A 17941-nucleotide genomic window follows, 5' to 3' on the forward strand; every position below is an offset into this window, starting at 1 on the left:
CGTTATTTATAATTATACTATCTATGTCATCATTGGCCAAAGAGGTAACAGACATGCACCATTTATCTCTCTCTGGACTTCACTGTTTTCAATACATATTAATAATATATCCTGAAATACTGGAACACTGCTTCACCCATTTTATCTTTACTTATGTATTTGTTTATTGATTCTTACATTGATCCAATTATAAAAATAGAATGAAAATATCACAAAGCAAAATATTTCTATAGCATCATTAGAGGCAGGGAGAATGGACCATGCATCTTCTCTAACAGACCTCGGAGCTTCAGAGACATGTTCATCGTCTAAGACTCATACGCCACCAGTGGCCATCATCGATCCAGGATCAGTCCTCTTTTTCCCCACTCCCTTCCGCATTACCTATTGATCAGTTAATTCGTTCGCTAATAATTTTAAAGCCCTATATTCTCAAAACCCAAGAATGGCCTTGATATTTCTAGTCTGTATATAAAGTCATCTTACATCAATGTATCTCCTTTATTAATTACCTCCAGTTTTTCATGTATCCATTAATTTATATAGTGCTTCATATCAATTTTGTCACTGGGCAGCAGTTGGTCTTCTTTGATTATATTTCACTCTTTTCAATAACATAGTGAGTGAATACCCTTAAGCAAACCACCCACACAAAGACGCCAACTTTGATTATCACTCACATTGGTCTCCGCACTTCTAATGCCCCATGGCAACCATAGGGCTTGTGACCATGGAAGCGTGCTTACATGAGTTTAAGAGTATCCATTCTAGGATTACCAAGCAGAACACATGGTGAAAAAACTTAAGACCTTATCTGCATTTATCCCTCCTTTCCAAATTTCATTTACTTATTAATTTTTCATTATAAACATGTATTTTTTCTCTCTGTCTCAACAACAGGAACAATGTCAAACTTGCAACCAACCCAGAAAATAAAACTTGATTGATACAGAAAGCCTCAATGTTTTATATATCAAAGGAGGTAATTTACATCAATCCCAACTTCATTACTGGGGTGCATTTGGCCCTCTTTGATTATATTTCATATGCCATTATATAATGAATGCCCTTAGATAAATCACACAAACAGAGACACAAAATGTGATTGTTACTCACACTGGTCTCCATGCTCCTACTGCTGACAGCCTCCATCTTGAGGAATGCAAAGGAGAACCAATGATCAGAAGGTGGAGACGTTCTCTCCACTGGTAATGGCTTTCCAGCTTTCATTTTTTCAGTCACACAGATATTTACTAATTGATGCTATTGTCTCTTCTCCTAAAAATAGGACAGAATGGTACTTGCCACTGATACAGAACAATAACACTGACTGTTACTTCTCATTGTCTATACCCATCGTCCCCAACATGTTTAGCACCCAGGACGGGTTTTGCAGAAGACAATCTTCCTACGGACCAGGGTAGGGAGGGGTGGTTTGGGGATGAAACTGCTCTACCTTAGATCATCAGGCATTAGATTCTCATAAGAAGCATGTGACCTAGATCCCTGGCATGCACAGTTCACAAGAGGTTCTGCTCCTATGAGAATCTAATGTCACCACTGATCTGACAAGAGGCAGAGCTCAAGTGGTGATGCTTGCTCAGCCACCGCTCGCCTCCTGCAGTGAGGCCTGGTTCCTAACCCGCCTTGCACGGATACTGGTCCACAGCCCTGAGGTTAGGGACCGCTGATCTATGATTCTGTGCCAAAGGGATGATACCCTTGCCCCACTTATTTACTCATTGGCCTTAGGACTTTCAAATTATATTAATAGTATTTCAGGCCTCACCTCTCATTTTCATTATTGGACACTGCTTCACCCTTTCATGTTCATTGAATTGTATAAACTTTGTCATTGATTGTTTTGGAACAATACAATCAAAATTCATATCCATGAAAGTCCAAGAACATCACCTTAACACGTATTTAATCGTTCTACAGGACTGCACCCACCAGAAGTCACGGGCTAGGTCTCTCTCTAGGTACTAATCTCAGTTTCCAGCATCTATTTACTCATCATCTATGACTAAATATGCCGCCAGCCATCACCACTGGTTTAGGATTTGACATCCTTTTCCTATATTTGTTGATTTATTAGTTTTTCAATAAATTATAGTAAATAAATTTACCTGAGTCACAAATTCCATAGAACATTCTTAAGTATCCAAAAAAACTGTCTACAGAGTAAATTCATTCAACAACTATATCCTTCATTAATTAATCTGTGTTGTACAGATCCATTAAAGAACTTGTATTTCATATCAATCACATAGTATGCCGTAGTCAACTTCTTTGACTTAACATATTGTGTAAATAATACAGTAAATTTTTTTTTTTTTTTTTTTGAGACAGAGTTTCACTCTTGTTACCCAGGCTGGAGTGCAATGGCGCGATCTCGGCTCACCGCAACCTCCGCCTCCTGGGTTCAGGCAATTCTCCTGCCTCAGCCTCCTGAGTAGCTGGGATTACAGGCACGCACCACCATGCCCAGCTCATTTTTTGTATTTTTAGTAGAGACGGGGTTTCACCATGTTGACCAGGATGGTCTCGATCTCTTGACCTCGTGATCCACCCGCCTCAGCCTCCCAAAGTGCTGGGATTACAGGCGTGAGCCACTGCGCCCGGCCAGTAAATATTTTTTAAAAAGCCACTCATACTAAGACAAGTGCTTTGACTCTGACATTGGTTTCTATGCTCCTAACACATAGAGTTCATGGCCACAGCAGAATGCTTAAATCACCTAGGAGCTTTCATTCTGAGAAATATAAGCAATGCAAATAATAAACAGCTGAGATATCCTTTCCAATGATACATGCCTTCCCCATTTCATTTGTTCAGTCATTTAGGTATTTATTTTCAGAAATCTAGAACAGAAATTCTATTTTTAATATCTGCCTACCAATCTTAATAAAACTAGTAAAATTCAAGAATTTGTTTCTATATAAGAGCAATGTTACAGAGGACATACTTAGTCCATACTTGGTTCCATTTTTCTTCAGGTATTCATACATTTCTTTGGTTATTTGTGCACTAATCAACGTATGAAGTTACAATCAGATCGTTGCTATTCCTCATATACGTATATAGGATCAATTACATCATAGGCAGTAAACTAGTTTTCATGTTAGACCTCAAAGTTCCAGGCACAGGTGTTTATTGTCCATAATTTATACATCACCAAACTTCATCTTTGGTCCAGACTTAGGGCTCTTTTTCTTTATTCATATCTTCACTTATTGATAGATTAATTCATCAACTCACTAATAAGTAAACACCAAAGAGTCAGAAAAATTCAAGAGCAAGATTCTGAAATATCTAATATCTGTCTATAAAATTATTTCCCATAGACACTATTTTTATTTTATTAATTTAATGCAGTGTTTCACATACAGATTAACCAACATAATGTATTACATCAATTCCATTCTTAAGATATTAACTGATTATATGCCAAAATGTATAATACAGTGATACCTCTTAAAAAATACTCAAACTGAGCCAAGAATATTGACTCACACTGGTCCCCATGCACCTACCCAGGGGCAACCATACACCTTGTGACTATGAAAGAATCCTTAAATCAGTGCCAGTACATCCCTTTTAAGAAGTACAAAGCAAAGCAGCTGATTTTAAAAACTAAGGTTCTTTGTCGAACTTTGCTTTCTGTATTTTATTCCAAACCAGTCGTTTAGGTATTTATTAATTTTTTCATAACATACATGTTCATTCTGAACAAAACTAGCAACTTCAAATGGACTGATCCAAGCAATAAAATTGACTCTTATTTCCCAGCATCTATATGATTACTAGTCAAAAAAAGGTAACACCCATGGGTCCATTTCTTCCTTCCTTCCTTCCCTCCTTCCTTCTTTCCTTCTTTCCTTCCTTCCTTACTTTCTTCCTTCCTTTTTTTCTTCCTTCCTCTCTCCCTCCCTCTCTCCCTCCCTCCATCCCTGCCTCCCTTCCTTCCTTCCTTCTTTCCTTCCTTCCTTCTCTCCTTTCTTCCTTTCTTCCTTCCTCCCTCCCTCCCTCCATCCCTGCCTCCCTTCCTTCCTTCCTTCTGTCCTTCCTTCCTTCTCTCCTTCCTTCCTTCCCTCCTTCCTTCCTTCCTTCTTTCCTTCATTCCTTCTCTCCTTCCTTCCTTCTCTCCTTCCTTCCTTCCCTCCTTCCTTCCTTCCTTCTCTCCTTCCTTCCTTCCCTCCTTCCTTCCTTTCCTTTCTCCCTCCCTCCCTCCATCCCTGCCTCCCTTCCTTCCTTCCTTCCCTCCTTCCTTCCTTTCTTCCTTCCCTCCTTCCTTCCTTTCTTCCTTCCTCCCTCCCTCCCTCCATCCCTCCCTCCCTTCCTTCCCTCCTTCCTTCCTTCCTTCCCTCCCTCCTTCCTTCCTTCCTTCCTCCCTCCCTCCCTCCATCCCTCCCTCCATGCCTGCCTCCCTTCCTTCCTTCTTCTTTTTTTTTTTGGAGTTTTGTTCTCGTTGCCCAGGCTGGAGTGCAGTGGCACGATCTCGGCTCACACAACCTCTGCCTCCTGGGTTCAAGCAATTCTCCTGCCTCAGCCTCCCGAATAGCTGGGATTACAGGTGTGCGCCACCACACCTAGCTAATTGTTTGTATTTTTAATAGAGACAGGGTTTCTCCATGTTGGGAGCTGGTGTTCATTTCATGTTGATAGTATATCTCGAATCACGACATGGTTGAAGTCCACCTCTCCATCTTCATATTTGTCCAATTATGTATTTGTTTAATATTTTGATCATGCATCAATTTAAAAGAATAATATATAAAGAATAATATATAAATCCATGAATCCAAAATAAAAGGACCAGACCCTTACATATTCTTAACATCAATCTATCACTTCAAACACTGATGGTCATTTTCAAATGACCCTAGGAAATAGATTAGATTTTGTTTTCTGCAGACCTTTCAGTTTCAGACACATATTATTCACCACCCATGACTCCTAAACCATCAATCATCATTATTGATTCAGGTTCACATGTCTTTTTCCTCATATTACCCTATTTTTGCTTATTGATTAATTCTCAATTCATCACACATAATAAAATAATTATCTGTGAATCACAAATTCTTAAAGAAAAGAGGTTCTTATATCCCAAACATCTATCTATGGAATCACTTATGTCACTGAATATACCTGTTTCATTAATCATTCCCATGGTTACAAAAATGGATCAATCAACATAATGTTTCACATCAAATCCATATTTATACTGGGCCACAGTTGGCCTTCTTTAGTTATATTTAATACTTTTTAAAAACTTATTCAGTGAATATCCTAAACAAGCCACAAAAACCAAGGTAAGAACAGTGACTGTAACTCACATCGGTCTCCATGCTCCAAACACTGCGGCAGCCATGGAACTTGCAAACACGTAGGTCAGTGAAGGCACGTCCATTCTGAGAAATACAAAGTAGTTCAGACAAAAACAAAATTCAGAAATTCTCTCCATTGATCCTTGTAGTCTGAGGTATATACTAATTTGGAGCAATATACATGACACTTTAACTTAAGAAAAACAAACAACAACAAACTTTCCATTAGCCCAGAATACGGGCTATTATGTATGTTGTCTGTATGATTTTTAACCAGGGGTAACAGCCTGAACCATTGGTTTTTAATGGAATTCAGTGTTCTCAGTGTATATACATGTGTGTTCTCTTGGCACCATGCCACATTTCCGTAACCTGAGGAGGCTTCACCCTGTCTACACTTACATATTCACATCCACACACTGATCCTTTTATGGATCCATTTATTATGATAGAGTAAAAACTTATTTTTAGAAAGGCCAAATAAGATCCTTATATATTCTTAAATAATCTATAGGATTATTTCTAAGAGAGGCAATAACCTAAATTCTTTCCTTCTTGGACCTTAGAGTTCCAGACATATATTCATCATACGTGACTTATATGCCACCAGTGGACATCATTAATCCAGGCTTGGCTCTCATTTTCTTCATTTATATCATTGAATAATACATCAATAATCTAATAAAACTAAAATAAATACCAAGAGTCACAAAAACTAGAAGACAAGATTCTTGACTATTTCTAACACATGCCTATAGAACAATTTCCTGTAGCAATGCCATTCTTTCATCAACTGACCTCAAGGCTTCATACATCATAAGTACATTTTTTACATTTGGGTCATGGTTGGCAGTCACTGATTACATTTTGCACTTTCTCAATACCCTAAAGAAGAACACTGAAACTGAGACAAGAAGGTTGACTATTACATCGGTCTCCATGTTCCTAACACATGGAGGCAACTGCTGACCTCACGACCCCGGAACACCAAAATGAGCTCGGGTCTGTCCGTTCTGGGGAGTACAGAGCAGATAACAAAAAGCATCGAGACCTAATCTCTGTTGATCCTGCCTTTCTGCATTGCATTTATTCGATGATTTGGGTATTTATTAATTTTCCATATTGTAGGTGTCTTTTTCTCTTAACAGAAGAAACAATCTCTGACCAAGAAAATAAAACTGGCTCTTACTTGTTAGATTATATATACTCCTTAGTCAAAGAGGAAACACTATGATCCATTTATCTGATAAGAAGAATCAGAACCTCCCATTTTTAGTAATAATTTATGTTATCTCCTATATTCATAGCTGGACACTGAAGCTTAAATCTCTACTTTTATTTTTATCTGTTTGTATTTGTTCAATGGTTCTATCATTCACCTGTTAGTAATAATAAACCTAAACCTATGACCCCAAGATCAGAAAATTATGTTCGTGTGTTTCTGACATTGTCTACAGGATCATTTCTCATAGAAGCAAAAACGTACATTCTTTTCTTCTCATATTCATCATCCATGACTTATATGCCACCAGTGGTCACCACTGATCCGTGGCTGGGTTTCTCTTTCATCATCTGTTTCTAAATATTTATTGAATAAATCAGTTCGTCATTGATAATAAAATGAATACATGATTTTGAAAAACCCAAGAACAAGATATCTGAAGAACCCTTACATTTGTCTATAGAATTATTTCCCACAGAGACTATATCTCTTTGATTAACCTCAATGTTGCACATTATCATTGAGCCAGTTAACTTTTTATTATATTAATTTTTAATAATATAAGGAATATTATTAAACAACCTAAACCAAGACAGTAACCACTATTCACGTTGGCCTAACATAGAGGCAACACAGCCTTGATCACAGCAAAATGATCAGCTCACTGCATCCATTCTGAAGAGTGCAAAGCAGAGAAGGCTTTTTTTTTTTTTTTTTGAGACAGCGTCTCACTCCATCACCAGGCGCCAGGCTGGAGTGCAGTGGCGCGACCTCGGCTCACTGCAACCGCCACCTCCCGAGTTCAAGCAATTCTCCTGCCTCAGCTTCCCGATTAGCTGGGACTACAGGCGTGTGCCACCAAGCCCAGCTAATTTTTTTGTATTTTTAGTAGAGACGGGGTTTCATCATGTTGGCCAGGATGATCTCAATCTCTTGACCTCGTAATCCGCCCACTTCGGCCTCCCAAAATGCTGGGATTACAAGCGTAAGCCACCGCACCTGGCCGAGGAGACAATTTTTAAAAATGAACATTATTTCCATTAATCTATATTTTTCACCATTCATTTGTATGGTCATCTGAGTATTTACTAATTTTTCTCTTAATACAACAAATGTGAAACTTGCAACTAACTCAGAGCACTAACCGTTATTTATTGCTGTCCACGTGATCCTTACTCAAAGATTTATTATGCTTGGTCCATTAATTATCCATCCATTTCAATTATATTAGTATTATTTTTCTTTACTATACATTTCAACAATAAACAATATTTCACCCTCATCTATATTCATTTATACATATGTCTATTTATTCTTCATTGCTATTTTAATAATATAATATTTTTAAAATGCATAAACATAAAGAAAAAGAATAAGATTCTTGTATCTCCCTGACATCTGTCTACAGGAGTCTTTCGGAGAGAGGGAATAGGCTAGATGCTGCTTGTGATGGACCTTAGAGTTCCAGAAACGTATTCATCGTGTGGCTCATACGCCACCAGTGGTCATCATCCATCCAGCCTTAATTAGCCCTCTTTTTCTCCATTGACTTCTAAGTTATTTCCTAATGATTCATTAATTCACTAACAATAATAACATAAATGCCTCTGGGTCACCGAGTTTCAAGGACAAGATCCTTAAGGATCCTTAATATCTGTCTATATAATCATTTGCTGCAATTAGCATATTAATACTTCCTTTATTAATCATATTCATTGTTTAAAATATCTATTACTCTGCACAATATTTCACGTCAAGTCCATACACATCCCTGGGACGGGGTTGGCCTTTGAATATATTAATATATAATACTTTTCAATATTACACTGAATATCCTAAACAAATAAACCAAAGCAAAAAATAATTTTACTGTTACTCACATTGCCCATGTACACCTCTACAAAGGAGCAGACATGTGGCTCCAGACCAAGGCCAGACGTTCTACCAGCTCAGGAGCGTCCATCCTGGGACGCACAAAGCAGAGAAGATAACAGGAATAAGATATTTTTCACTGATGCATTCATTAGACCCTTCTCTTAGTCATTCAGGTATCTGTGGATTGTGGTAATACTTATCAATTTTCTTTTTAAAAAATGAACAATATCACACTTGTTCTAATACAAAATAAGAAACCTGACTGTACTGCCAATGTCATCCTTAGTCAAAGAAGACACTTAAGTTGTTTTTTTAATGGTATTCATATTTTCAATACGTTGTAATGATTTCTGCTGTCTCACCATTTACATTGAGTGGACATGCTTCACACTCCTCATCTTTACTTTTTTATATGTGTACACTGATTATCATGTCAGTGAATTTATTTTAAAGAAGAATCAAAATTCACAAAAAAGAACCCAAGAAGATGGGCCTTTTGGATTTCCAAAATCTGTCTATAGGATCACTTCAAAAGCAATAGACTGTATTTCCTCCTCTATGGAACCTCAGAGTTCTAGACACACATTATTCAGCATCCCTGACTTCTATGCCACCAGTTTTCATCATTGGTTCAGGCTTAGGGCTCTTTAGCTTAATCCTCATCTACATGTATTTATGCATTATTTCATTAATATTAATTTTATAATCCATGTAAATATAATATCCAAAGAGTAAGAACATTGAATATTCTAGAAGTTTCTATATATTTTGACAGTTTGATACCTCTTTCATGAATTATCCTCAACGTGTCATAAATGAGTTAGTAAATACCATGTTTCAACCAACCTCATATTTATCATTGGCTGAGGTTGGCCTTTTGGATGATTTTTCACACTTTATGATATTATAAATACCCTTTTAAAAGTCTCTTAAAGAAAGACATGAACTTCAACTATTATTCACACTGATGTCTAAGCTCCTAACCAACAGTGTCAACCACAAATCTCTTGACCATGAATGCTTAAGTCACCTCAAGTGCATCCATTCTGCTGAATACAAAGAGGCTATTAAAAAAAAATTCAGGCCGGGCGCGGTGGCTCAAGCCTATAATCCCAGCACTTTGGGAGGCCGAGGCGGGTGGATCACGAGGTCAAGAGATCGAGACCATCCTGGTCAACATGGTGAAACCCCGTCTCTACTAAAAATACAAAAAATGAGCTGGGCATGGTGGTGCGTGCCTGTAATCCCAGCGACTCAGGAGGCTGAGGCAGGAGAATTGCCTAAACCCAGGAGGCGGAGGTTGCGGTGAGCCGAGATCGCGCCATTGCACTCCAGCCTGGGTAACATGAGTGAAACTCCGTCTCAAAAAAAAAAAAAAATTCAAACCTTATCTCCATTGATCCTTTCCACATTTCTATTATTCAGTTATTTTTATATTTATTAATTTTTCAGAATGGAAATGTTTTTTCTCATAACAAAAAGAACGATCTAAAATGAGACTGAACCAGAAAATGAAACTGACTCTTACTTACTAGAGTCTATATGAACCTTAGCCAAAGGGGTGATACTCATGATCTATTTCTTCAAGGGGCATCAGTGTTTAAAATTTTTAGTGATAATATTTCTTACAGAATCACATATATTCATAATTGAACAATGATTCACCCTCTATGCTTAATTATTCTATCATTGATCTATCAATGATAAATCTAAATCTATTAATCCAAAGTAAGAATATGGTATTTGCACATTTCTGATATCTATCTAATTATGTTTTGTGTTGGACCTCAGAGTTTCAGACACGTAGTATTCATCGTCCACGACTCAAACGCAACCAGTGGTCATCATTGGTCCATGTTTGGGTCCCTTTTCTTCATTTGTTTCTACGTTTGTTTGAATAAATCATTAATTCATTAATAGTAACTAAATAAACATATGATTTACAAAGCCCAAGACAACATCCTTGAAAATTCCTAACATTAGTCTATGGAATCATTTCCCACATAGAGTATATGTCTTTCATTAATTGACCTCAATGTACATTAACAGTTAATCAAAATAATATTTGGTATCATATTTATAACTGGGTCATAGTTAGCTATTTAAATATGTTTTAACACTTTTTAACAGTATCACTAATACCCTGAAACAAAAGGCCCAGAGAAAAATAAGAAGTTTTGACTGTTACTTACACTGGTCTCTTTCATATGGAGGACACTTAATCGTGACTAAGGAAGAATGCTTAAGTCAGCTCAGCGCATCCATTCTGAGGAGTGCAAGGCAGAGATGATAAAAACATTAAGACGTTCTCTCCATTGGTCCATACTTTCCACTGTTCATTTGCATAGTTACTTAGATATGTATTAATTTACGGTGATATTTATTAATTTTTCTCTTAATACAACAAATGTTAAACTTGCAACTGATTTAGAGCAATAACTATTACTTATCACTGTCTATATGGTCTTTCGTGAAAGATGTAATATGCTGATCTACTTATTATCGATTTCAGTTTATATTAGTATTATTTGTTCTTATACATTTTAACATCAAACAGTAATTTATGTGTCATCTTTATTTATTTATACATGTTTATTGACTCTGCCATTGCTACTTTAATTAAAATATTTTTAAAAATTAATAAACATAAAGACAAGAATAGGCCATATTGTTCTCCTGACATCTGTCTATAGAATCATCTAAACAGAGGGATGGACTAGATTCCTTTTGGTTCAGACCTCAGAGTTTCAGACATGCATCATTCATCATGGAAGACACATATGCTGGCAGTTGTCAGCACTGGTCCAGGAAGGACCACTTTCTCCTCATTCATTTCTATATTACATACTGATTAACTCATTAATTCACCTAGAATATTGGTTCAGACCTAGGACTCTTTTTCTTCATTCTTATAGACATGCGGTTACTGATCAATTTATTAATTCACTAAAATAAAACAATAAATATCTATGAATCAAAAACTCAAGAACAAGATCTTCAAGTATCCCTAACAACTATATGGACTCACTTACTGCACTGAATATATAGCTCTTTCATTGATCATCCTTGTTGTTGTAAATTAGTCGACATAATGGTTCATATCAATTCCACATTGGTCATTAGGCCATGGATAACTCTTTTTGAATATATTTAATTTTTAAAAAATATTACAGTGAACACCCTAAACAAACCACCGAAACCAAGACAAGAACTCTGACTACTCACAGAGGACTGAGGCTCACACACAGGCTCACACACGTAGAGGCAACCATGGAGCTCGTGAACATGGCAGGATGCTTACGCATGTTCTGGTGTGCCCACTCTGAGAAGCTCAAAACAGAGCAGATGATAAGAAGACCAGGATGTTATCAACATTGTTGAGTACATCCAAATCTCAGTAAGTCAATTGTGTAGGTATATATTCATTTAATTTGGGGTAATACTTATGTCAATAAAGAATATCAAATTGAGAATATTAAGAATATCAAATTGCCATTGATCCATAATACCAACTTTATCCATTCATCATAACAGGTGAATGGATGAAGAAAATATGGTACATATACACAGTGGAGTACTATTCAGCCATAGAAAAGAATAAGATCCTGTCATTTGCAATTTCATGGATGGAACTGGAGATCATTCTGTTAAGTAAATAAGCCAGGCACAGGAAGACAAACATCTCACTTATTTGTAGGATATAAAATCAAAACAATTGAACTCCATGGACATAGATGGTAGAAGGTTGGTTACGAGAATCTGGGAAGGGTAGTAAGGGGCTGGGCAGGAGGTGGACATGGTTCATGGGTGCAAAAAAATATAATTAGAACGAATAAGACCTAGTATTTGATAGCAACAGGATGACTACTGTGAATAATAACTTAACTGCATATTTGAAAATAACTGAGTGTAACTGGATTGCTCAGAACACAAAGGATAAATTCTTAACGGGATGGAGATCCCATTCTCCACGATGTGCTCACTTGCCATTGCATGCCTGTGTCAAACCATCTCATGTACCCCACAAATAATACACCCACTGTGTACCTATGAACATTCAAAATAAAAACATAATTTAAGAGGAGTGGGCATGCCTTATACTCTTCATATTTACTTACTTGTTTTTCCACAATGATCGTTACATTGATCAATTTATAATAATAAAATCCAACTTCATAAAAACAATCCAAGAAAATAGTTATTTTACATTCCGAGAATATGTAGATAGGATCACTTCAAACAGAAGCAATAGACGATATTTCATTTCATATTGGACCTCAGCATTCCAGACACATAGTTTCACTGCAATTGATTCACACGCTACCAGTCATCATCCTTTGACCTAGCTTGGGTCTTCTTTTTCTTTTTTCTCATCTACTTTTGTTGATTATGAGTTTATAATTCTCATATAATAATAAAATAAATATGTATTAGTGATTAAAACTCAAAAAAAAAAACCCACCCCTGTAATCCCAGCACTTTAGGAGGCTGAGGAGGGTGGATCACCTGAGGTCAGGAGTTCAAGACCAGCCTGGCCAACATGGTGAAACCCCATCTCTACTAAAAAATACAAAAATTAGCAGGGCATGGTGGCGGGCATCTATAATCACAGCTACTCGGGAGGCTGAAGCAGGAGAATTGCTCGAACCTGGGAGGCGGAGGTTGCAGTGAACCGAGATCGCGCAACTGCACTCCAGCCTGGGCAACAAGAGCAAAACTCCATCTCAAAGAAAAAAACCTCAAAAGATGATCCTTCACATTATTCTAGAGATTCACATGCCTCAATGACTATACTTCTTTCATTAATTATTCTCATTGCTGCAAATATTGATTAACCAAAATAACATTTCATGTCAACTTCATATTTATCACTGGGGAATGGTTGACCTTGTTTGTTTGCTTTGAGGCAGAGTTTCACTCTTGTTGCCCAGGCTGGAGCACAATGGCTCGATCTTGGCTCACTGCAAGCTCCGCCTCCCAGGTTCAAGTGATTCTCCTGCCTCAGCCTCCCCAGTATCTGGGATTACAAGCATGCGCCACCATGCCCAGCCAATTTTTTGTATTTTTAGTAGAGGTGGGGTTTCACCATGTTACCATGTTGGGGAGGCTGGTCTCGAACTCCTGACCTCAGGTGACCCATCCGCCTCAGCCTCCTAAGGTGCTGGGATTACAGGCATGAGCCACTGCGCCTGGCCGGTCTTTCTTCTTATATTTAATACTTGTTTTAATATTACACCAGATACTCTAAACAAACTACTCAAACCAAGATGACAACAATGGACCGTTACTCACATGGGTCTCCATGCTCCTATACAAGGAGTCAACCATAGAGATCACTGACCAAAGCTTAAATCAGCTTGGGTATGTCCATTCTAAGAAGTAGAAAACAGAGCAGATGGGAACATGATTGAAATATTCTCTCCATTTATCCTTGCATCTAGAATTTATTATTCAGTCTTTTAGGCTTATCCAAATTAGATTTCTAAATATTTCACATGCTCTTAAAAACAAACATCGAACTTCCACTAACACAAAACAAGAATATTGACCACTGCTGATGTTATCCATATCCTCATTAGCAAGAGGCAACACGTTGGAGCCATGTGTTACTTAACTGACTTAATGTTTTCCATACTATTAGTTCCTCTTGCCTCACTCATTTCTTCATAGCTGAACCATACTTCACTCTCTTCACCTTCACTTATTATACTTGTACATTAATTCTTTTTCACTAAAAGGGTTAATTGTATATATTTGAGGTGAATAACACGATCTCTTTATTGGACATGGATACTTTTATTGACCTATTTATTATAATTAGAGTCCAAATTCATGGATTCTAATTATAATGATTCTAATTCTAATTATCCATGGATTTGGATTCTAATTATAATAGATGCCAAGCAAGATCCTTGTAAAATCTTAAATCTGCCCATAAGGTCATTGTCACCAGAGCCAATAAACCGATTTTCTTTTTATGCTGGACCTCAGAGTTCCAGACACGTATTCATCATGCACGACTCATACGCCACCAGCAGTCATCATCGATCCAGGCGTGGGCCTCGTTTTAGTTTCTTTGCTTATCTGGTATTTCTTTCACTCTCCTCTACCTTTGTTTACTAATTAATTCATCAATTATCTGATAATAAAATAAATCACCACAAAGCACCTAAGCCTAGAACATGAGTGAGCCTGAAAGAGGGCTGCATCTCTACATAGAATCACTTTATCTCTTTAATTAATCATCCTCAAAGATGATTAATCAATATAATGTTTCATATGAATTCCATATTTATCACTGGGACATGGTTGGCTTTCTTTGATATTTCAAACTTTTCAAATAAAGAGTATATGTCCACAAAAACTCACATTGGTTTTCATACAGAGGCAACTATATATCTGTGACTACCAAAGAATCCTTAAATCAGCTCCAGGGCCAACCTAAGGAGTACAAAGCAGAGCACCGATTAAAAGAAAAGGAAGACTTTATCTTAATTGAATCCTGCTCCCTATTTAATTTACTCATTCACTTAGGTGTTTATTACCTTTTTGTAGTTTATGTGTTTTCTAGACAAAACATACAACCTTAACTTGGTTTGAACCAGAGTAATAAAGTTGACTATTCTTTATCAGTGTCTATATGATAATTAAAGGTAACACTTTGATCTACTTATTTCTTAATGGGAATAATGTTTTCAACATTTATTAATAACATTTCTTGCCTGACCCCATATATTGATAATTGAACAAAGCTTCACCATCTATAGTATAATAAATCACACTTATTGATTTATATATTGAATGCTTCCATGATTGATTTACTTATAAGAATACTATCAAATACGTATTAAGAATAGACAAAGATTTTGCTCTTTTATTTTGGATTTCCATCAGAGTAATTAGAGTAATTAAACCAAATTTTTTAGTGTTGGACCTCAGATGTCCAGACACAAAACATTATTCATCCTCACTGACTACGCATACCCCGACAGTCATTATCCAGGCTTGGGCCTCTTTTACATCATTCATCCCTGCATTTCTTTACCAGTTACTTTATCAGTAAACTAATAATATTAAAGTAAATATCTACATATCTAAAACACTTATAAACAAAATCCCAAAACCCTTGGGAACAAGATGCTTAAGTGCCCCTGCTTTTTTATTATTGTTAATCATCCACAGTGATATTAATTAATCAACAGTTTTCATGTCCACCACATAGCTACCATTGGGTCACCAGTGGCTTTCTTTGGTTATTTTAAAATGTTATAGTGAATCTTTAAAAACCTACCCTAAACAAATACAAAAATACGACAAGAAGATTGACTGTTACCTCCATTAGTGTCCGGGCTCCCACCCGGAGGCCACCACAGAGGGCGATCACAGCAGAAGACGTGGGTCTGCCCGTTCTGAGAAGTACAAAGCAGGGCAGATAAAGAAAATAAAAATGGAGACATAGTTTTCCTTGATCTATGCATATCACGTTTCATTCAGCCAGTCATTTAGGTATTTATAATTTTGAGTTAACATTTATTAGTTATTTTTAGAAAACTAACAACATTGATCTTGCCACTGACACAAATCAAGAACGCTCTCTGTATATTGACTGTTATTTCATAATAGACCCCATTGTTTTCAATATATATGAGTAGTTCTTTTATCTATTCATAGAATTTTTGTAATTGAACAGTACTTCACTTATTCATATTTATTTATGTTTGTTTATAATAATAAAATCAAAATCTATGAACACCAGGCCAAGACCATGATTTTTTTTTATCCCTAACATCTGTCCACAGCATCACTCCCAATAATGGCAATGAGCTAGGCTTCTTATTGCCAGACCTCAGACTTCCAGACACGTATTATTCATCATCCAGGACTCATACGCCACCAGTCATCATCATTGGTCCGGGTTTGGTACTCTCTCTCTTCATTCTTATCTGCTTTTGTTACGGACCAATTCATTTACTCTCTGACAATAATAAAACAAATACTCTTGAATCACAAACTCAAGGCCAAGATGCTTAAATATCCTACATCTGTCTTCTAATTTGCCACATCCACACGGTTTCACTGATCATTCTCAACATTTCATATATGGCTTAGTTAATATAAGATTGCAGTGCATAATAGTTCAATGTATACCATCTTGCCACGCATGGCTTTCAGTGATGACGTTTCACACTTTTTAAATATGGAGTGAATACCCTTAAAAATGGCATATTCAACCAAGATGAGACTTTAACCATTATTACTCACATTGGTTTCAGTGGACCAAACACACAGGGCAAACGTAATCATTTCAAATGCACCCATTCCGGCGAGTACAAAGCAAAAAAGGTGATTTTTAATATAGAGACATTATCTGCATTGATCTCACTTTCCACATTTTATTTATTTACTGGATCATTTAGGTATTTATTAATATGTGTAATTAGGTAATATTTTACTTGTATTGATTTACTTGTACTTGTTTATTGACTATTCCAATGATCTATAGTAATAGCACTTATTATTTGCACTGACTACATAATTATTAGTCAAATAAGTTATATTTTTAAACCATGTCGTGCTTAATCTATTATCTTCTAATATATATTAATAGGTTTTATTGCCTCATAACATATTTTAATAATTGGATGATGCTTCGCCTAGCTGTATTTATTTATATTTGCTTGTTGATTATTTTTATAATTTTAATATACCCAGTTATAACGATAGAATCAAAACCTGTGAACACAAAGATCAAGACTATGCTCCTTACATATATGTGCCATTTATCTACAGAATCATGTCCAATAGAACCAGTGAACTAGATTATCCCTGTGTGGGACCACTGAGCTTCAAACACATAATATAATAATTAAATAATGTTACAAAAACTTAAGAACAAGAAATACTTTATAGCTAGCTACAGGATCATCTGTCACAGTGATTTCATCATTAACCATTTTTAATTTTGTAAATATTAGATAATCAACATGTTTCATGGCAATGCCAGATTTATCACTGGACCACAGTTAACCTTTTGGATTATCTGTAATGCTTTTAGTAAAACAATGAATACCCTTTAAAAACCCTAGAACCAGGGTAAGAACTTTGACTATACTCACATTGGTCTCCAAGCTTCTAACACACAGAGGCAGCCAGAAACCTGGCGACCATGGAACACAGCTTAAGTCAACTTGGGAGCATTCGTTCTGAGAGTACAAAGCAAAAAAGATGAAAAGATTAAAATGTTCTGTCCATACATTTCTCCTTTCATTTTATTCGTCATGTAAGTATGTGTGAAACTGTATTTTTTCCTGAGAAAACAAACAACAACGAACATGGCCCTGACCAAATGACCCGCCATAAGCTCTTATTTTTACTGAATATGCCATCCTCCAGCAAGGGAGTAATACCTTTGAGTCATTTATTTCTTAATAGAAAGAAGACCTCAGTGTTTTTAATATATATGAAGAGTATTTCTTATTTCACTATATATTTCCATAATTGGACAATGCCT

At 36.4% G+C, this 17941-nt stretch overlaps 1 long non-coding RNA gene, 12 other non-coding genes and 1 pseudogene across 13 annotated transcripts in view; all 14 read right to left on the reverse strand.

Annotated features, from left to right (window-relative positions):
* Positions 1-274: 274 nt before the first annotated feature.
* On the reverse strand, positions 275-346 carry LOC116558075. The gene has a single exon (XR_004271815.1). It is a non-coding gene; the product is annotated as a small nucleolar RNA SNORD113/SNORD114 family (small nucleolar RNA).
* Positions 347-1984: 1638 nt separating this feature from the next.
* On the reverse strand, positions 1985-2059 carry LOC116558098. Its single transcript, XR_004271832.1, has one exon. It is a non-coding gene; the product is annotated as a small nucleolar RNA SNORD113/SNORD114 family (small nucleolar RNA).
* A 927-nt stretch (positions 2060-2986) lies between these two features.
* The window catches only part of LOC116557757, an 82467-nt gene continuing 67512 nt past the window's right edge, over positions 2987-17941 (reverse strand). The window contains exons 13-20 of the long non-coding RNA XR_004271681.1: positions 15764-17633; positions 14800-14871; positions 10623-11760; positions 8436-8519; positions 7166-7230; positions 5343-5417; positions 3517-3597; positions 2987-3260 (exon numbers count right to left, since the gene is read on the reverse strand). This is a non-coding gene — a long non-coding RNA (uncharacterized LOC116557757). The remainder of the gene's footprint in view (positions 3261-3516; positions 3598-5342; positions 5418-7165; positions 7231-8435; positions 8520-10622; positions 11761-14799; positions 14872-15763; positions 17634-17941) is intronic.
* LOC116558090 lies at positions 3125-3198 on the reverse strand. Its single transcript, XR_004271828.1, has one exon. It is a non-coding gene; the product is annotated as a small nucleolar RNA SNORD113/SNORD114 family (small nucleolar RNA).
* On the reverse strand, positions 4914-4988 carry LOC116558094. The gene has a single exon (XR_004271830.1). It is a non-coding gene; the product is annotated as a small nucleolar RNA SNORD113/SNORD114 family (small nucleolar RNA).
* On the reverse strand, positions 5889-5960 carry LOC116558067. The gene has a single exon (XR_004271809.1). It is a non-coding gene; the product is annotated as a small nucleolar RNA SNORD113/SNORD114 family (small nucleolar RNA).
* On the reverse strand, positions 6788-6882 carry LOC116558095 (annotated as a pseudogene).
* Positions 8005-8074, reverse strand: LOC116558072. Its single transcript, XR_004271814.1, has one exon. It is a non-coding gene; the product is annotated as a small nucleolar RNA SNORD113/SNORD114 family (small nucleolar RNA).
* On the reverse strand, positions 8990-9064 carry LOC116558068. The gene has a single exon (XR_004271810.1). It is a non-coding gene; the product is annotated as a small nucleolar RNA SNORD113/SNORD114 family (small nucleolar RNA).
* On the reverse strand, positions 10211-10285 carry LOC116558142. Its single transcript, XR_004271870.1, has one exon. It is a non-coding gene; the product is annotated as a small nucleolar RNA SNORD113/SNORD114 family (small nucleolar RNA).
* Positions 11163-11237, reverse strand: LOC116558076. The gene has a single exon (XR_004271816.1). It is a non-coding gene; the product is annotated as a small nucleolar RNA SNORD113/SNORD114 family (small nucleolar RNA).
* Positions 12701-12775, reverse strand: LOC116558096. Its single transcript, XR_004271831.1, has one exon. It is a non-coding gene; the product is annotated as a small nucleolar RNA SNORD113/SNORD114 family (small nucleolar RNA).
* LOC116558145 lies at positions 14411-14482 on the reverse strand. Its single transcript, XR_004271873.1, has one exon. It is a non-coding gene; the product is annotated as a small nucleolar RNA SNORD113/SNORD114 family (small nucleolar RNA).
* LOC116558152 lies at positions 16270-16344 on the reverse strand. Its single transcript, XR_004271879.1, has one exon. It is a non-coding gene; the product is annotated as a small nucleolar RNA SNORD113/SNORD114 family (small nucleolar RNA).

Source organism: Sapajus apella, unplaced genomic scaffold, assembly GCF_009761245.1.
Source record: "Sapajus apella isolate SASKATOON/1434 unplaced genomic scaffold, GSC_monkey_1.0 scaffold20, whole genome shotgun sequence".
Classification (NCBI taxonomy): Eukaryota; Metazoa; Chordata; class Mammalia; order Primates; family Cebidae; genus Sapajus; species Sapajus apella.